General features: G+C 41.5%; 1 protein-coding gene across 8 annotated transcripts in view; it reads right to left on the bottom strand.

Annotated features, from left to right (window-relative positions):
* Window positions 1-19159, bottom strand: part of LOC124180502 — a 168700-nt gene that overhangs the window by 138443 nt on the left and 11098 nt on the right. Inside the window, exon 1 of one of the 8 annotated variants that reach the window (XM_046566108.1) lies at window positions 18373-18391. The exons of 6 other annotated variants lie outside the window; for them this stretch is intronic. The gene's annotated coding sequence lies outside the window, so the exon portion shown is untranslated. One more of the 8 variants, XM_046566107.1, reaches the window with a different exon arrangement.

Here is a 19159-nt window from a genome sequence, read left to right as displayed (position 1 = left end):
TTTCTTCGGTTTACTCTACTTTTTTAGTTAAACGAGGCTTTAACGTCAATTTATCGTTGCACGAGCGTTAAATTTCTGCAACAGTTGCAAGAAAATCTAGCAACAGTGATCGTAACGAGAAAGAATAGCAACGGATCCTAGACTTTCCGGTAACAGCCAGAAATCAAATTTTAATTTTCTACCTAGAACTATATTTTTCGATTGTGGTAAAAAATGAAAACAGTCAGCGGTAACCGGAACTAAAAATTTCTCTGATTGTACGCATGTGAAAATGACGGTTTGCTTTCTCAGGCTCACCGCTTCTGTATAACTTTGAATGTAAATAACTATAATTACGTACAAACAGACTTAATTAACGGCCGCATCGATTGGGCTTTCAAATTTCCTACGCAGCTTTGTATCTTATTGTATCCTACCTGGGTAGGATCCGTTTTAATAACGTCTTTTAAAAGTTTACTCTCTTCCCCCTCGGAAAAAAGAAGGGGAATGCCAGCACGGCACGATGCGGTGGTCTATAATAGACCAGCAGCGGGGTAGTTAATTACCTCGAGTCACCGCGTCGTCGTTGTAAAACTTGTTTTAATTTCGGGTCCTATTTAAAGGGAATACGGCGCTGTCTCTGTCATTTCGAATCCATCGTTCGTCCCGCTTTCGATACACGGTATTATTTTATTCCTGAAACTCGTTACAATTTGGAAATTTATACATTCAGATATAATCAATTGCGAGGAAACGAATCTGGATTTTTTTGAGCTTGGAAAAAATCTGCTGCAGTGAAAAAAAAAAAAAAAAATTTCTCCGTATATGCTTGTTCGATTGTTTTACCTCGTTCAATTGCATTTCTTCATTCGATCGATGATTCGTTTGGTTTTCGAATAAAACGCCCAGATACTGGAACCTAATAAATTCACTTTAAGATCAACGAAACGGATGTAATAATTGATTTTATGATTCGTCATCCTCTTTGCCATAAAAATGAGTAATTATCGTCTAAACACTGTTCGAATAATTGAGTCGGTTCGAATCTTCGTAAATTTCACTTCAGATGTAGAAAAAAATATTAAATACAAAACGGTAATTATACGTATATTGCATCGATTTTGATAAATTGATTAGACTCCAGTGCGTCTTATCATAAACGAATCACATATTTCACGAAACGAATAAAATCAGAAAAAACAATGGAACAGATATGTGTATTATATAATTTTATACTTGAAAAAAAAAAGTACGGTAGTTTTTTCTCTGACAATGAGCTGTGTACACATCCACCTTAAGTATACGGCATCGTCTATCACTCAGTGTTTAAAAATGATCTCGAGATATTTAACCAGGGATCGCTTGTTATACAAGTGATGAAAAATGATCGGTGGATATAAAAAATATTAGGGGGGGGAGGGTGGAGAAGCGTTATCATTGTTACTCTCGTGTTTTGCCCCCGGGTTACAAGAGGCTTCGATACAAGTGAAACAGGGGCTCAGACGGAGTATCGGAAATCACGTAGTGGAAGATATAGGTATATGCGTATGTATGTATACACGAAGTATAAGCAATAATAGGAATCGAAGCCCTGCAGAGCTTCGATCGTAAGTAAATCAAGAGAGAGAGAGAGAGAGAGAGAGAGAGAGAGAGAGAGAGAGAGAGAGAGAGAGAGGTGACGCGCTCGTATTTTATTTCCGGAACGGTAGGCCGAAAAATCTATTTGTAAAAATGTATATTTCATACCGGCAATGCGTGCTTTGGTTGGATTTTCGGTGTGTAGAATAGATATCGGATCGCCTTTCCACACACACACACACACACACCCATACACAGACTGCAGTATGCAGCAGCGGCGGTTTCGACCACCGGTCAGCATTCCGGATGATAGGCGAGAATTCCGTTCGAGAAAAATGGGGATAAAAGAGGAAGATTGAAGAGGCAGAGGAGAGAGAGCGCGAGAGAGAGAGAGAGAGAGAGAGAGAGAGAGAGAGAGAGAGAGAGGGAATGTCCAGATACAGGTATCGATCAATATGTAACGGTTGTAACTCGATACAAAATACGAGTAATATCATCGCGTATATGCCACCATCGTTACACTCAGAGCGTTTTTCGTTCCGTTTTATCTGTACAGACTAACCTCTGGACCCGTTTCATTCTGATGGTGTCTCTTTCCTTGCCTCTTTCCGTGTATTTAGAGGGTTGATGTAAGCCCTCGTAAATAATCCCCTCATTATTTCTCTTATACCGGGACGTTCTCTTGAAACTTGAAAATGAACCGCGCATGCGCCAAATAATTAAATCTCATTGGTCGGCCAAATCTTCCCGCAGCGATAGTTTTGTCCGCGACGCAGGCGGGCCAACCTACGCAAAATGTCTACGTTTGAATTTTCAAAGAGCGTAAGCATTGAATTCCGAGCGTTCTTCGAAGAATCAACTTTCCGACCCGACAACAAACGCTTCCGAAACCTTTCCGAGTCGCTGCCTCGATTATTTGAGATTCTAACCTCGAAAATTCGTATCAACCGCATCGCCGGCAGAAAGAGTTCGACAGCTGAAAACTCGGATTGGCCAGCCTGCGCGAACAGCTGATAAAACTCGCGCATGCGTGGTTCATTTTCAAGTTTCAACAGATTGTCTCGGTATATGATATAAAAATGTAGCTTTCGACAAGGCCGATGCTGCAGGTTCGCAAAAATCGCTGGAGAAATTCTTTTGATCTCGTTTCGTCTATGGATGGAAAATCATTTTCGATCATATTTCTTCTCGGCTTTGATATTTTTAATTTCTCGTTCTTCGGTTCCGCCTCGCTAATTATTCACCGGGTTTCTCGAGCTGTTATAATTCTGAAAGTCGTATTTCTCTCTCTCTCTCTCTCTCTCTCTCTCTCTCTCTCTCTCTCTCTCTCCGCGTCCCTGCACGCGGTTAACGTATTCCGAAGCTTTTTGCTCCGTTCGCCTCGCGCCGCAAACGTGACGTCGTATAAATCTTCAACGCGAATCCCTTCTTATCGGGACATCCTTGTGTTACAAATAATACGAGTGTATACCCACATATATACACGTATATATATGGTTTTAACTGGGTTACACGTGCCGTGTGTTCAACTGCCCGGAAATTAACCCACACCCTCAGCGATCCGCAATATGGACAATGCGAACACATCGCGAACTCATTCGCGAATATCGAGAGAAGTCGAGAAGCTTAACCGGAAGGGACGTTCCTCGCGTTGCGAAAATACTGACACGATAAATCGTGAATTCGTCAACCTCGTCCCGAGCTTTTCACTTTGAATCGTTCGCGGAAAATTTTTTAACGCTTTTATAACGCCGATCGCACGCGGTGCAGTGAAACCTGGGGGCTGCAGGACTCTCGGGACGAGGGAAGGAATCTTCAAAGGATAGCCCGAGGGCCTCGAGAGCCGGATTGGCTTGTATATACAAGCAATATCCAAAATTCTTACCCGATCTGCGGAGATCCAATATTTGCCACAAAGATCAAGGTAAACTTCCCATATCTATCCGCTTATCCCGCCCCGTGTCTGCAAGGACGGTTGTTTGCATTTGTACACAACCCGTGATATCTAGGTTTTCAGAAATAAACGCCAACGATGCAATTTATACACCCGCTGCCTGTGCCAAGGATCAGCGGATAGTCTCGATGCAAGTGCGAAACGATACCGGATTCGTGCAAATCCGCGAACTATTCGACGCGACTTTGAGTCGATCGCCAATTATTTCGTACGATGAAGAAGTGAATTATTATGATTTGAAATTTTTTGTTTATTGCTTGTGCGTTAGAAGCGGAGTCTTGAAATTATTAAGGAAATATTTAATCTTACCCCCGTCGATGCAATAATACGCGGTTGTAGACCCTCTTAATACGGTCTGAAATCTTTATAGCTCGGCCTTAAATCCGTCCCGCATATTTATACAGGAAAAGGAGTGATTTTTATATGCTATAAAAAAGAATCGAGGGTTCGACAAATGGAAAAGTTGAAAAGCTTTACGACACCTGTCGTTGAATCACCGATTTAACATTTGATAATAACCACCTCGAATTATTCCCGGTGAATCGCAATCAGATTAAGATTTCCATTTTTCGACTGGAAATTGAATCTTATTTCGTAGATTTCTTTTTTAACTACCGATAAACGGATCTTTAACTGTCTGATTGGAAATTTTTCAAACGGATTAAAAGCAAGGCTCAAGTAAGACTATTTATTCGAATAAATTAAAATATATGTTACGGCATAAATTTTTGCATTTTTCAACTATCGCCCCCACGAAATATTGACTTATTAATTACTCACCCACGAACCCATATTATAGATTTTTTTTTTTTATCAGTTAGAATTCCATTGATAAGTGTTGAAATTGTTTTTCTGCCTTGTTGGATAAAAAAAGAATTTGTTTCTGCAGTGGGGAAAATTTTTTTGACATCGACAAGCTCACATTCAAGTAAATCATTTCCTTCAAGTACCTTCATCAGTATCGGTACTTGGAGTATTGAATAATTGAATCATCAACGTATACCGCATTATTACAATGTATGTATAAAGTAGGATAATTTTTCGTGCATTAATAGCATATGATTTGCATATATTCAATGATGAATTAAGATTTGTTCTGATTCACGATTGAAATTAACAAAACAGAATAGTGCATGCTTCATTTTTCACCAAAAGATACGTCAATATCGAAGTTTAAATTCAGCTTGTTCAGAAAAAAAAGGGTAGTCCGTAGGGGATGAATTTTTTGGAGGGTTTTAGCGCCCACGAACACGTATAAATATTAGATATAGATATGTAGAAGCGCGTGAGGCTTGTGTAAATGAATCGTGGGACGGGCGTGCATAAAGTGGGTAGAAAATTAGTCTCTCTTATCATCCGGCACGCCTCGGAGACCCATCTTTTCGACGAGCCGTAAAAATGCGAATAGAAAGTTGTTGGCCAAGTTTTGGACCGCTCCCGCGGGACGCCACGCGCCTGGACCTCTGAAAAAAGTACGAAGGGAGACGAGGAGGAGAGGGAGGAGAGGGCCAACAAAGTGGAGAGGAGAAACGAGGAGGGGAGAGTATCTTTGTATGCAAATCTCGCACTTGAAACTTCCGGGGATCTTCTACAGCTTCTTCGCCCCGTATCAGTTGACGAATTCCTTAACGGTAATTTTATTCCTAAACTTTGACTATCGGCGAGCGAGGTATCCTTTCGTGCAGTGACGATGATATTTAGTCCCGCGGCCACGTCAATTTTACCCAGCAATCTACAAGACGTTGGAAAATATTCCCACGTACTTCAAGTTTTTCAAAATTCTTCAACGAAACCAAATCTTCGCTAATACCTCGGACGATTTGCACGATCTAACATTCAATTTTTCAAATAAAATCTGAATTTCAGATAATTTTATAGTATCAACGTTCAAACAGATGGTGGCAGCGGTGGGATAGCGGATTTCCGATCGACGTGAAATTTTACACACATACAACGCAATAAGGTAGCGTGATACAAGTTTTCTTCTACCTGATAGGATTTTATTTATTTAACAATTACCTGTAAATATTTATTCGAATAAGGTCGAAAAATTCTGGTTTTTTTTTTACTTGTCTCGAGCCAATATATCCGTATACCTTATCTGGGAACTCACAGAATGCAACAAATCTTGAAATGAATAATGTAGGAAAATGAGTGACAACTTTTTTTCTAATTGTAAAATCAACAGGACAAAAGTCGCGAAAGTTAAGATTGCAAAGCACTAAAGAAAAATTATTGAACGGCCGATAACGTCAGACAACCGAATGATCCGATAATCGATAAAATCAATGAAATTGATTTTTTTTTTTGATTTCTCTACCCTCGAACATTCCAGAAACGGGTTTGCGTCTTGGCTAAGTGTCGGTAAGGTCTCGGTACAGGAACCTGTAACCAAAATCATTCGATTTACTCCGAGATCCGGGACTCGCGTCTCACTGCGTCTGAAAACCTTTTCGGTGTCTTTTACCGACCGGCTTTTCCTGACCCGTTGACCGAGATCGTGGGTTGAGCTGCGGAAATCTGGCCTCGGCTTCGCGGCGCGTGCAGCGATATTGTAAACCAGGATGGGCAGGCAACTGTGGGCAGCTTCGCGGAGCGGAAGGGTGTATTTTAACCCCATCATTAGGAGGGTGGCGGGATCCACCCTTGTTCGGAGCCTGCGTCAAGGGACGCGGCTTCGACAACTGTTGCCCGGCGTAGGTTCAGACCTTCCATCACCCCGTGGGAAACTTCGTTGGCCCCCCCCCCCCCCACCCCCCGGCCGTGTAATAACGTGTAACACACATTATGTACCTGCAAGGCGATCCGGCTTGACCGATAATCCCCCATTCATGAACGCGGAGAGAGCAGCAGCTGTTCGCTAGGTAGGGAACGTGTTCATTTTCTGCCTTTTCTTTTTTCAAAATACTTTTTCTCTTTGGTCAAGTGTTAGACGCTATAAATTGAACGGTATTTTTTTTTAGCTCGAATTATTCAATTTAGCAATTATTAAGACAAGTATCTAGTTACAGATTCGAATAATTCATTTTCGTTTGCAAAAACAGTGAAGGTTTCATCTTTTCGTGTTAATTGTTCAGATTTTCAACCGTATATTAATTTGCGGCTAAGAATATCGTTTCGTTCCTTTTTAAAATTGAGAAAGCATTCCGCGAGGAGTGTAAGCGGAATGTTCATCCTGATAAAAAGTGAATTCGAAGCTCCTGAAAATTGTGGATACAACGAATTAACGGCACACCTGTAATTAAAGAATAACATATCCGTTTTCTGACTGTCCTGGGTGTTATCGAAACCAGATCGAAATTTTAAATCGATGTAATAATAGAATCGAATGAAATAATCTGGGTCAAATGGATAATGTACTGTACAGTAGATCGGATTTATCACGACGGAATAACACGTGTGATGTAAAATAAATATATCAAGTGATTGTGACCGAGCATAAATTCTCCAGTTTTTTATTTCGTACGTGACGCGATATCTAGATAATATATTATTATTATTACGTGTATTTTTCTCTGATAAAAATTGTCACTTATTATAATACCGAATGAAGTACATAATTATTGATCGTTCTGTTGAAAATCATGATTATTCTACTGAAAAAGTGAAAAAGCAAAATAGCAAATTAGACAAAAAACAAAAAAAAGAAAAAAAAAATAGTATAAATTTTTGGACATTATCTATAAATCAGTGTAGAATGTAACGTTTAACGGTTTAAAGTCTTCAATATTTATTGCATGGGTGAAAAATAAATAGCCCAAATAAATAAATGAAGCAAGAGCCATCGTCTGTATTGCTGTGGGTAAGTTTTTGCCTGTGCACACAATAAGGACCTGCCGATAGTTATCGCAGTCGTCGTCGAGTGGGCGAAACCTTAAACAAGGAGTCCCAGGGACGGGGGAGGAAAGCACTTAACAGCGGCTCGGCCAGTTGTCCCTTCAAATAACGACCTTACGTATCCTAAGGTTATTCGGTTCGAAGGTGTTCGCTTTCTCCGGATAAAGAGAAGGGGTTGCGACCATCGCCCGTCCCTTTCCTCCGAAAGTTTACCGAAAATACTGCACGTAAGTCGCATGAGAAGGAGCGACGCGACGAGCTTGTCGGGTCTGAATAACGATTGAGAAAGGAGTTAATGCTGCTATTGTTTATTTTTTATCCAATTCGGATCAATTTCGAGGTGGAAAAAGATGCGTACGGTAAAGTAACGCGGAACCGACGAAGAGTTGTAGGAGAATTTTGTCACATGGATGGAGAGTCTGTGAAAGTGACTAAAACTGTCAGCGCTGAGAAAAATTTCATTTGTTACAGTAGCTAGAAAAATTCGGTAAAACAGGTATCGTTAGAAAAACTGTTTGAATATTGTTGGAATTGCGAAAAACGAAGTACGCCTAACCATTTTGCGATCCATTTGTCGATCCTTTTTTGCTAATTGCAACGCAAAATCAGTCTCTGAGGTTTACTCTACTTTTTTAGTTAAACGAGGCTTCAACGTCAATTTATCGTTGCACGAGCGTTAAATTTTCGCAACAGTTGCAAGAAAATCTAGTAGCAGTGATCGTAAGGGGAAAGAATAGTAACGAATACTAGACTTTCCGGTAACAGCTTGGAAACTAATTTTTATTTTCTACCTAGATCTGTATTTTTCGATTGCGGTAAAAAATGAAAATATTCAAGGACCGAGCGGTAACCGGAACTAAAAATTTCTCCCGGTGAAGGAAAAGGAAAAACGCGAACGAACAAAAAATTGGATAAAGAAAAAAGAGGAAATAAAGGCTACGATAACACTCGAGGATCGAGCCTTGGGCGTGTGCCGTCTTCTGATAAGGGTAATCCAATTTTTTGGAATAATATTTGTGTTGGAGATCGTTTCTTCGTCCATTTTATATTATACGGTGGTCCGACGGCTGACTTTCGCCGATAATAGAGCGACGTTTACTCCGAGTTGAACGGATGAAAGGACCGCGTGATGCAAGTTTCACGATTGTATCTGTAACCTAGGCTTACGTCAATCCAAAGTCTCGATGATAGATTAAATTTTTCATTCGTTTATTCATTTTTTATGCGTCACAGGTGAAAAAGATTGATTAGATCGATATGTTATCATTCTTACGCGATGTATACGTATACGTGCAGAATTTCCTGACCGTGAAACGTTGAAGAAAAAGGTGAAAAAAATGACAGAAAAAAAAGAAGAAAAATACACACGCACTCACAGGAAACGCGAAACGAAAATCTGGTAGAACGATTCGTTACGTCAGACTGCTCAATCGATTTTCAAGCTGCATTACGTAGGTACGTACATACATACGTGCATGTGAACCGTGAATAATGCAGGCGGCACTTCTGCTCTTCGTAATACGGCGTGTGCCTCTGAATAGTGCAGTGAATAATTTTGAGGTGTATATTTGTGTGTGTGTGTGTGTGTGTGTGAATGTGTAAAATCAAAAACTTATGACGACTTGTCGAAAAGTTACGTGTATATTTTAACAAGCTAGAAAGCATTTAGATACAGTGTAAAAATACTGTGACAACGCGCAGCAATTAGTATAATGAGGCATTCCACCCCGAACCGACCTACGTGTGAGTCTCGTCGTCGTCCATTTTTTTTTTTTATATTCAGGTACTGTGTAAAGCGTGTAAAAAAAAAAGAAAAACATTTTTCACCGAGTTCTAGGTTTTCAGGACCGTAGATTTGATTTTTACTATTTCCAACAACGCACAAAGCCGATTCTCGAATTAACGGTACCGATCGATCAGCTTCTTTTTCGCATAAATTCTTTTTTTGAAGAACGTGAGTCTTTAGACGAAACGAGAAAGTAAAAAGTCTGACAAAATTGACGAGACGTAAGTTTGTATTTTTTTAATTTATATTTTATTCGATTATACTCAGTTTTCGATTAATTGTTTTACTTCCAGCTTCTGAACCAAAGGCTTGCCCGCTTGTGTCTTGGTTTCGAAATTTTTCATTTTCCAACAAAAACTCCGTGAGAAACATTTGAGGCCAATCGATCGTGGTTACATGTTTTTCGAAGCATTAAAATTCAAACCCGTGGTCTAAAAAATCCAAAACTCGACGAAAGACGTTTCATTTTGTACACTCCGCACCATAATTAGGAATAAAAAAAAAAAAAAACATCGCGCCAATGCCGAGGATCGTCCGTAGATCGGTTCACGGTGAAATGCTTGAATATGATGATACATACAATCTAAGTACATTGAACAGCACAAGTTTAACCGTACAGATACGGGAGTCGAAAAAAGCTGGGCCAAAAGAAGAAAAAAAAAAAAAAAAAAAAAGAGGAGAGAAAATACGACTATAATAAATTCGTAAAACGAGGTTAAGTTAATATTACATCCCAGGGGAGTAATTCCTGCGGCTGGAGTAGGGAGTTTAGGAGATACTCCGAGAGGGATTAAAAGTCTTCTTATTCGACTTAATCCCCCTCCCTTCCCGCCGTCGTCATTTTTAATTTTTTTTTTTTTTTTCTTTTTATTTTCGTCCGTTTTTTTTTTCTACCTTTTTTTAATTTTAATTTTCCCCCTCCCAGATTTCCTCCGCAACCCAAATACCCGAGGGCGTACGGTAAAATTCGTTGGCTTTTTAAAGTTCTCACGACGCTGACACGACAACGACATATATACATACATGTATATACAATTTTGCATGTATTCTTGCATGTGTTATATATGTATATATATATATATATATATATATATATATACACACAAACTGCAGAACGGTGGTGCAGAGTATGAAATTTTTACATTCAGTTCTCTCAACGCCTTTCATTCTCTCGTTCACTTTACTTTTTTCTCTACCATTTTCTCCCAACCTTCTTTCTCTCCTCTCGCCTTCTCAACGACACGACGACGCTAAGCGCTGAGGAGATCTAAGGAACGGACATATTTGAAAGGTGTACCGGCGAACTGTACGTAAGGTACTTTTTTAAGAACCGGCCGAGTATATCAAATGAGTATTTTAATAACGCAATACTCTCTTTGATGTATACACGCGTACGTAAGTATATTTGTGTACGTATACACACGCGTAATGTTACAATCGGTTGCTGCTCGAAATGTGTGGAAAAAAAGAAAAATGCCACCTTCGTCAAAACGAATTTCGTGAAATTAAAAGCTGTCGAATTCAGCAGTTCGATGAAGCGCCAAAATATGAAAGAGAGAAAATAAGAAAAAAAAAAAAAAAAAACATACAAAAGTGTTCTACATTATTTACCGTTCAGCCGGAAAATGTAGTTCAGAGTATAAAATGAAAGTTGGTTGTTGTTTTTTTTTTTTTTTTTTTCTCTCATTTTCTATCTGTAACCAAAATTCTAACACATCTCACCATTCCTATTTTTTTTTTCGTTTCATTATTCTCGATCGTAGTACGTTCTTTTTTCTTATTTTTTTCAATCTATATCGCGTCAATTCGATGATACGGATGTAAAAATGAACTGACATCAAGGGTCTTGTTTGAGTACAAAAAAAACGATAACATTTTTTTTTTTTTTTTTCGTACCATAACGTAGAAAAAACTGAAGAAAATAGTTTTACCGCACACACGAGCGAACAGAAGATGCGTTAGCAAATTTTCTTGCAACGACTGTGATATTAATAGCGTTATTCAAACGTTACCCGTTTTAACGGAAGTTAAAAACGGTTTTCAGAAGTGATTCAACAACAACCATCGGCGTGTCCCGTTCTAGTCGGTGCGAACACAAAACCCCCGATTCCATAATCTTGTCGAGTAAAGCTGTTCGAGCAACACAAGGCTTCCCACTACTTGATCCTATTTAACGAATACGTAATATAAGCCCCCCCCCCCCCCCCCCCACCCACCCTTTTCCTCGCAGTGCTTTCACCTTTGCGTACAAACAAGTCGGCGGCGTGCCTGTTTCGAGGCAAGGCAAAGGTGTACAAACTCGCCCGCCCTAATCCGCGGTGCTAAGCGGAAGTGGTTGTACAGCTAGTGCCTTAACCGTTAGCGATTGGAAATTGTGACGAAATCCTAGAGTATAAGCGAAATGGAAAACACTTTGCAGAACACGCGGGATTACCCGAGGATTACCGCTCTTCCGGTTCCGGGGATCGGGGACTCGACGAATTATACTGACGAGCAATTTTCCCTTGGCGAACCCTGTTTTATCGCTTATATCGTAAATAATAATACTGCCGAACTGTTTCGCCTCAGGATAATACTCGCTCAAGTCGAGAGAGTTTCATTAATTTTTACCATCGGATTTGTATCGTCAATTTTTCATTTTTTTTGTAAGCTCAGGTTACCCCGGTGAAAATTTCTGCTATTGCAAATTTTTACGGAAATTAGAACATTTCGTAGTATTTCGCAGAAAATTGTGAGTGTGCACAGTTTTTTTTTTTGTAAAGAATTGTTAATTTTCGTAAATAATTGTAGTATCTTGTCGATTTTTTTTATTGAATAAATACAAATCTTCACGAAAATCGACAAGTTTTTACGAGAAACTATGAATGTATTTGCAATTTTTTTTGTACAAGACTGTACGAGATGGCTCGATTTCTTTAAAAATTCCGAGTTAATCGTAAAAATCATTTTCACCAAGGTAGGTTAGGTAAATATAATCGCTCAACTTATAACTCCGGAATGCGTCCAAAGGAACTTTCGTTTTTTGCACCGATCGATCGGGAACGTAATCAAGTATGAAAAATCAGTTTATAAATTAACCTTGCGTTTCAGCAACGGGAAGAGGAAATGTTTCGTCGATATGGAAATCTCTTATTGTTAGACAGGTACGGGATAGGATCGTTTTTTTTTCGTTACCGCAATACTCTCGTTATTCAATTAAAAAAATAGGTATAGAAAAGGGCCTTAGGCGTTGGGTTCGATACGTTTGAAGACGTTTGATAAGGCGCTAATTATCCGGGGGCAACATCGTCCAGGTCAATAATAATCGCTTCATCCAGTCAATGGAGACGAGGCGCATAGTACCGGGGTTTTTTACTCCATTCCCTCGGCCGATGGGTGCAGGTTCATTAATAACGCTGCAGGCAAGAAACCGGCAGGATTGGTTGGCCATTGTTGTTGTTATTATTTGCAGACCCGCCGTGACGATGAGAGGACAATATTCGAAGAAATCGAGAGAAGAGTCGATGCGAGAGGGTGGGAAAAAAGTGTTACAAATCGAAAGTTGAGAAGCACAGTCTTATTTTACCTTTCGGAGGATCGCTCAAACTGATTTCACCAATCGTTTATCAAATTTCTCCCGTTTCCGATCGGAGGAAAACGGGGAAGACAGTGAGATGGAGAAAAAAATACTAACAATCGGATGTGGAAGGAATGCGAGGAGACGGGGATCGAATTGAGGATCGAGAAAAGCTGGAGGGACGTGAGTTGAAATTCGTAGTCGCGTTAGAGGCCGGATCGACGCTTTTGAGAAAAACCATGTTTAAGTAAATTCCTCGATACGGCGAAAAAAAGAAGAAGAAACAGTAAATAAGACAAATAAATGAAAACGTTGAGAGAAAGTCGATCCCGGCTCTCTTTTATACAATTTTCCATACATTCTCGTCCCGGGAATAAAGATTGCGGGCCTCGATTCGCTGACTATTTTCCAGGGACGATTTACGGTCAAGGGTTGAACTTTCCTTGCTTTTCATTTTATTCGGTTCACTGCAGGCGGTGCAAAATTAGTAAGAACAATTGGAAATCGTTCAAATGGTTGGATACGAAAAAAGAACGTTTATTTTAGAAAAAGGAATTTATGGATATCCGTGTCTGAGCAGGATGTTAATAATTTGTAGAAAGGTAATTATCGGAAGCTTGAAATAAAATTCTGAACATTCGTCAGAGACGTGTGAAAAAACGTCACCCGATAAATCTCGTTATTACATAAACGTAAAACAATAATTTGCGATTTTCCACCGTGGTTCAGTTGATTTTTCACTTTTATACATTTCTTTGAATTTGCGAAGTATCGTGATAAAATTTTTCTTCTGGTGCTTTCATCGATCGTAACATCAATTTACGCCACTAAGAAGACCCAAACTTGTAATATCGGGTCTCCAGTTGCTGTTTGAGAAGCGTATCTGACGACTTTTTCATTATCAATTCAGTCTCATAAAATTGATATAATTTGATACAAACTTTCAATTCATGAGAATAAGATTCCCGGATTATACATCGTTGTGTTACGAATCGTGATCTTTGGGTCGAATATAAATGTCGGGAAAGAAGTAATAATCGAATTGCTGGAACGTGTTTCTTCGCAATTTCAAAAATATGTAAATAAAAATGAAAAATTGAACGATCGCGATCTTCCACAAAACGTATAACGCTCATCTTTTTACAGCATCTTTTTCATGACGTAGACAAACTTTTTAGAGAATTCCACGGCGAAAAATCGCAACTAATTTCTTCCAAAACACGCTAATGTACATGTAATACATATATAGATGTGTAAATCGTTTCGCCATCAAACAATCATTTTTTCAACGACGTTTAGCCGCATCTATTTCGCATCCCCGCTCGGAAGATAAGCGAATTTACTTTCTCCCCACATAAGAAGCCCCTTGTCCGGGGTTAAATATGCATGGATGCCCCGTTGAGCGTAGGCGAAGTTAGGCTTCAGAGCCAATCGCGCCCCGAGGCCTCCCCGAATCACAAGGGTGGATTTTGGGGGCGGCTGCAAGACTCGCTCGTGTTTGTACAGGTACCTAAAGCCGAGATCCTCGCTTCGGGATTCGCCGGGATGGGTACAACGATCCTGTCAAATGCAGGTGAGAGACGGGACGCGGCCTGCCGAATTTCCGAACCGTGTGAACGCCCGTTCCTGCTACATGACGCTTAGGGGTTGGTTGAAGGACAGTCAACCGTGAAGAAAGTCGGGCTCGTCCAGTTACAGGATGCGTAAACCGTCCGAGAAAAAGTCCGTCGAGATGAAAATTATTCGGATAAAGTTTTTACGAGAAAATGATTTTCTGAAATTCGGCAAACCGTAGAAAAGCGAGTTGATACGCATGTTTTGGAAACTCGACTGCTACAAATTAGTCATTCAAAAATGGTAACATTGTGATTTTTGTTGATTTTGAATTGCATGTTGTCGGAAACCCCTTTGAAAGAAAAACCTCGTCGTAATTACTTATTCTCTGAAAATATCAGACCGAAATTTTCTTAAATCAAAGCGTTCTCTAAAAAAATAAAATAAATTAGAAAACATATCTTGTAATCGGGGTTTTTTCAAAATCGAAATTTCCCGAAATACGATCATGAGGTTAAAAATTTACCGTAACGTATTGTTTTTAACGATAAATTTATCACGAAAAAAAAACACCGCCAAGTACTTTGCGACTTCAGGATCGTCCGAAATTTGTTTAACACTGACATGCTCGTATTTCACGAATTCAACACCAACCTTGCATCGTGTGATTTATTTTCATCGTTACCTCGTCGTAAACATTCCAATCAAAATTCCATCTTCAAAGATTAAAAATTACAGTAAAAATCTCAACTCGAGTGATAAATTTTGGATAAAGGAAAAAAGTAAAAAAAAAAAAACAACAACAAATACGCATAATCCAGCCGGACTTTGACTCCCGGTTAATTTCCACTCGCGACAGTAACAGAGACGGGGAGACGAACCCTCGGGATTTCGCGTGATACGGCGTCGAATCTAGGCGCGAGTAACGCCTGCGGGAGGAATAACGCGAGGCAATATTCAAAAGCTGTGCAAGCACAGCGCATAGCGGGCAGAAGCGAGCGAAGGAGAACGGCTCGACGAATGCGGAGTCGAGAAAATGGTTCGCCATAAGCTATGAGTGTAAGCGGCCAGAGAGTTGGCTGCGGGGGTTGATGGGTGGCGGACACATTTTTAATTAAGACAGTTTCGAGGCGTAATTAATTTTACGTCGGGCGCTAGAGCTAACGACCCGCCGCTCTGCCACCGTCACGACCGCGACTCGCGGAGTCTCTCCCTTTCCCTCGACCCTTCCACCCCCGTCCAACCCTCCTCGTCCTTGTTTTCCAACCCCTCGAAAAACCAGGACCCACGTACAGAGGCCGACGCGGCGTCTTCGAGCTTTCCTCGGAGCTTGCACGTGCCTTTGACGACGTTTTCAACCCCCTCCCACGGACCTTTTTCATGCCCGTTTCTTCCCACTCTCGTCGAAACGTCGAGTTTTAAATAATTTAATAACGCCCCCTCTTGACTCGTGACTTTCTCTTTCTCTTTCTCTTTCTCTTTCTTTTTATTTTTCTGTATTTACCCCTATTCCGGACTCCAGATCGAGGAGGAGAACCAGCGAGTAAGGTCGACCTGGAGTTGCTTGTGCTCTCGCGATTATCTTTGCCCGATCCCTGATCACGTTCACTGCTTACTCAACCCGACCCCCCCCCCCCCCCCCCCCTCCTCCTCCCCCGTGATCCAGAATCGTAACTTAACCCCTTCGGCTGCAGGCGATACGCGTTCCAGCTCCGATCGTTTCTCGATTTGCGATACCGACGGTCGATAAAGCAGTTCGAAACTTGTTCGGAAAGACCTTTACCAAGTAGTATGATCTCGCGAGGTTCGATGGTTCGGACAGTCTGACTCGAGTTTTGGGAAAAGCGAAGAATAAAAGGTTCGAAAAATCTACGGAACAGCGTCATTCTGACATTTTAAAAAGCTCAAAAGTAAATTTCATCAAACACTGAATGTCTGGGTGAAAATTTTCCACCGATCTCACAAGGTTCACGGTCGAAATTAATTCCTGTGCAAATTATTTTTCACACCCTTGCGCGGGATAAAATATGACAGACACGACAAGCGACCTCCAGATGTGAGCTTTTACCTTACGTGGCTGGGTAAATTGGCCGAAACGTGCCTCGTCGTAGGAGCAGTAGAAAGTTTCAGAGTGGCAGGTCCGGGTAATTAGCTATATAACATATATCCTTCACATGTGGGAGAAATTAGTTTTCACCGAACACCTGCATACCGGTTACCGTCGGTTTAGTTCGACAAATTTCACCCGGAGGTTCGTTTGTTTAGCTTGATGAAATTTCTGTCTCAGTTTTCAACAGTTTTTCCCTCCTCCTCCCCCCCTCAGACACACACATCCATCCATCCATCCATCCATCCATCAATCGTATAACTCCCGCTAAAAAGTTTACACCGTACAATCCGGGGCAATTATTTTCCCTGATTCCTTCGCGGTTTTTTCACGCGCACGTTGACACAACCATGCAGAGAAATTTGAAGAATCGATCCACCGCGCCTGCATTGTACGTCGATGCAAATCGCATTTTCACCTCTGTTTTCAATAACACGTATGTTTTTTTTTTTTTCTTTTTTTTTGGTGTCGTTTACGTCAGCTAAAATCGGTCCGATTGATCCACAGGCTGAAAACCAATCAGCCGAGTTGAGAGAAAAGAAAAAAAAAAAGAAAACCAGCTTCAATTTTCCCTCCGTATAACCGAGTTATGGAGAGAAAAGAAAAGGGAAACGACTGTACAGACTGGTAAACAAAGTAAACAACTGTTCGCAAACTACGAGCAGACACCTCGCGGTCCAAAGTATTGCAGATAAGTACAGAAAGTTTCGAAGATGTGGATAAAGCCTCAAGTTCTACCGTACAGCAGCCACTTTTGCTCGTTGCGGACCCGCAGCGGTATAAGCTGTGACTGACTGAAACTGAAACTACAAGTCCAACTGCAGTAACTGTTAACCAATCATGCGACGACTTCGAGGTGAAGTTTATACGCCACGATTCAATGGCGAGACTGGAAACGTTCCTCATCGTCTCCGTTCTGTTGTTCACTTCCCTGTTGCGGAGTGAAGCTATAACTGCACGATAGTTTATAACAAGAGTTGTTTCGAGGGTTGAGGGTGTACGGTTGATGCACGACGTGCGAACTGTTCGGGACTCCCAAGTTTACAACCCGTTAAAGAAGACTGTCACGATTAACCGGAAGCGAATGCGACAGTCGAGTCGCATTGTCTCTCGGGTCTTTGGTCGGCCGATAAAACGTCGGAACGGTTCTTCGTTCTTCGACCCTCGTAGTGACCGGGCGATGGAACGAGGATGAGGAATTGGTGACGAGGAGCAGCACTTTTGGACCGATCCTCTTGGAAAAAGGGTGAAGTCGGAACGTCGAACGAGAACGAATAACAGCGTCGTATGATATTGGGAATGAAAAAGGTCGCGGGAGGGAAAACGGAGGTGGAATTTTCATTCGGGAAAACTTGGCAACGGATGTCTTGTTCGAAATGCGACATAACGAACCCGCCACAGTTCGCCCGGGTCTCGGATGCCTGCGTGGTTTTGACTCGCATTGAACAAACACCGGGGGCTCCACTCAGCGCGTCGAGCACTTTGGCAAACTTTTATACACGTCTCACCCAGCCATCTTGAAACCCGTCATCCCGCAGGATGGGGTCGAAAAATCCTCTCCGTTGCCCGGGGTTCGCAAGAGTTGCAGTCGAGTTGAACGGCGGACGTGGTCGACGACGTTTTATCGCGATATAACAATCGCCAGGGTTACTGCCGTTTCTCCCCTCCGCCAACCCTTCGTGGAGGAAAATTGGGTCGAGGAATATCGACGCTGTCGAGTTACGACCGGGAGAAAATCGACATTGGTGATCAATTATTCCGGGAAGAACCTTCCGCCGTGCTTCGACTGATTACGGGAGACACGTTACAGAAGTCGGGATCATGATCATGGTTACGACCAGGATTACCTTGGAAGTGGTGAGGTGGTCAGGATTTTCCGAGTCACTTCTCATTCGCTAGCTTCCGTGAAACATGCACCAAGGTCACAAACAAACAACAACACCAGACGTGCCAAGAAGCTGTGCTTAGTGTACGTTATGAACAAACTAGGGACCAGATTATAGGTTTATTTTTAAACGTACCACGACGATACCGCGACGTGCTTTCGCCCCGAGTTCGGACTGGATACTGAACTCCGTACAGCCAGAGCACCGAGACAACGGATCAAACAAACGTGAGCTGCGCGTGATGAGCTGGCAATTTTCTGTCTCATCGTTTGCCAGTTTACGATTGTCTCGATTTCGATCGGAAGTCGAAGCAACCGAAGGTGCTCAACGTTCGTCGTGAGGTATCGGTCTAACGGTCCTACCTCGGTAGACTAATTCACCTCAGTGTTTCGCTTTGGAATTTTGGATGAAAGCCGAGGGAAAAGTTTTAATTGAACGGATACAGGCGGGGTGAAAAGCAGAGCCGGCTCTTTTTGGTTATGAAGACAAGTTTGAAACTACAGTTTATCATTAGCCCATGTCGATCCTTGAACAACTCGTCTTAATTGTTGGAAATATCTCTTTTTCAACAGATCCAACAACTGAGACATTTCACTGCGGCTTCTCGTGCTCAATCGCATACCCTCCTCGACTCGTCGCTTGATTCGACTTCCATCGCAACGATTGTCTATCATCACTACCCAAACTCTGATCTACCGTTCCGAGCGACTCGACGAACTCGTTGTCGGTAGTTCCGATCGGCTCGTAACTTTTCCCAGAACCAGACCAGCGATCGACATCAGGTATCGCAAGGTCAGTGACAGTTCCGGACGAGCCTAAATTCGGGAGGTGAAACGAGGCTGTGGTTTTTGTCGAAACCCAGCCACCTCTGATGAGAAGGGTAAAGTTCAAAGCGTGAACTTGACGAGTCGGATCTTGAGGG

This window comes from Neodiprion fabricii, chromosome 4 (assembly GCF_021155785.1).
Source record: "Neodiprion fabricii isolate iyNeoFabr1 chromosome 4, iyNeoFabr1.1, whole genome shotgun sequence".
Lineage (NCBI taxonomy): Eukaryota > Metazoa > Arthropoda > Insecta > Hymenoptera > Diprionidae > Neodiprion > Neodiprion fabricii.
The sequence above is the reverse complement of the archived record's forward strand: the minus strand, read 5'-3'. Positions and strand labels throughout refer to the sequence as shown.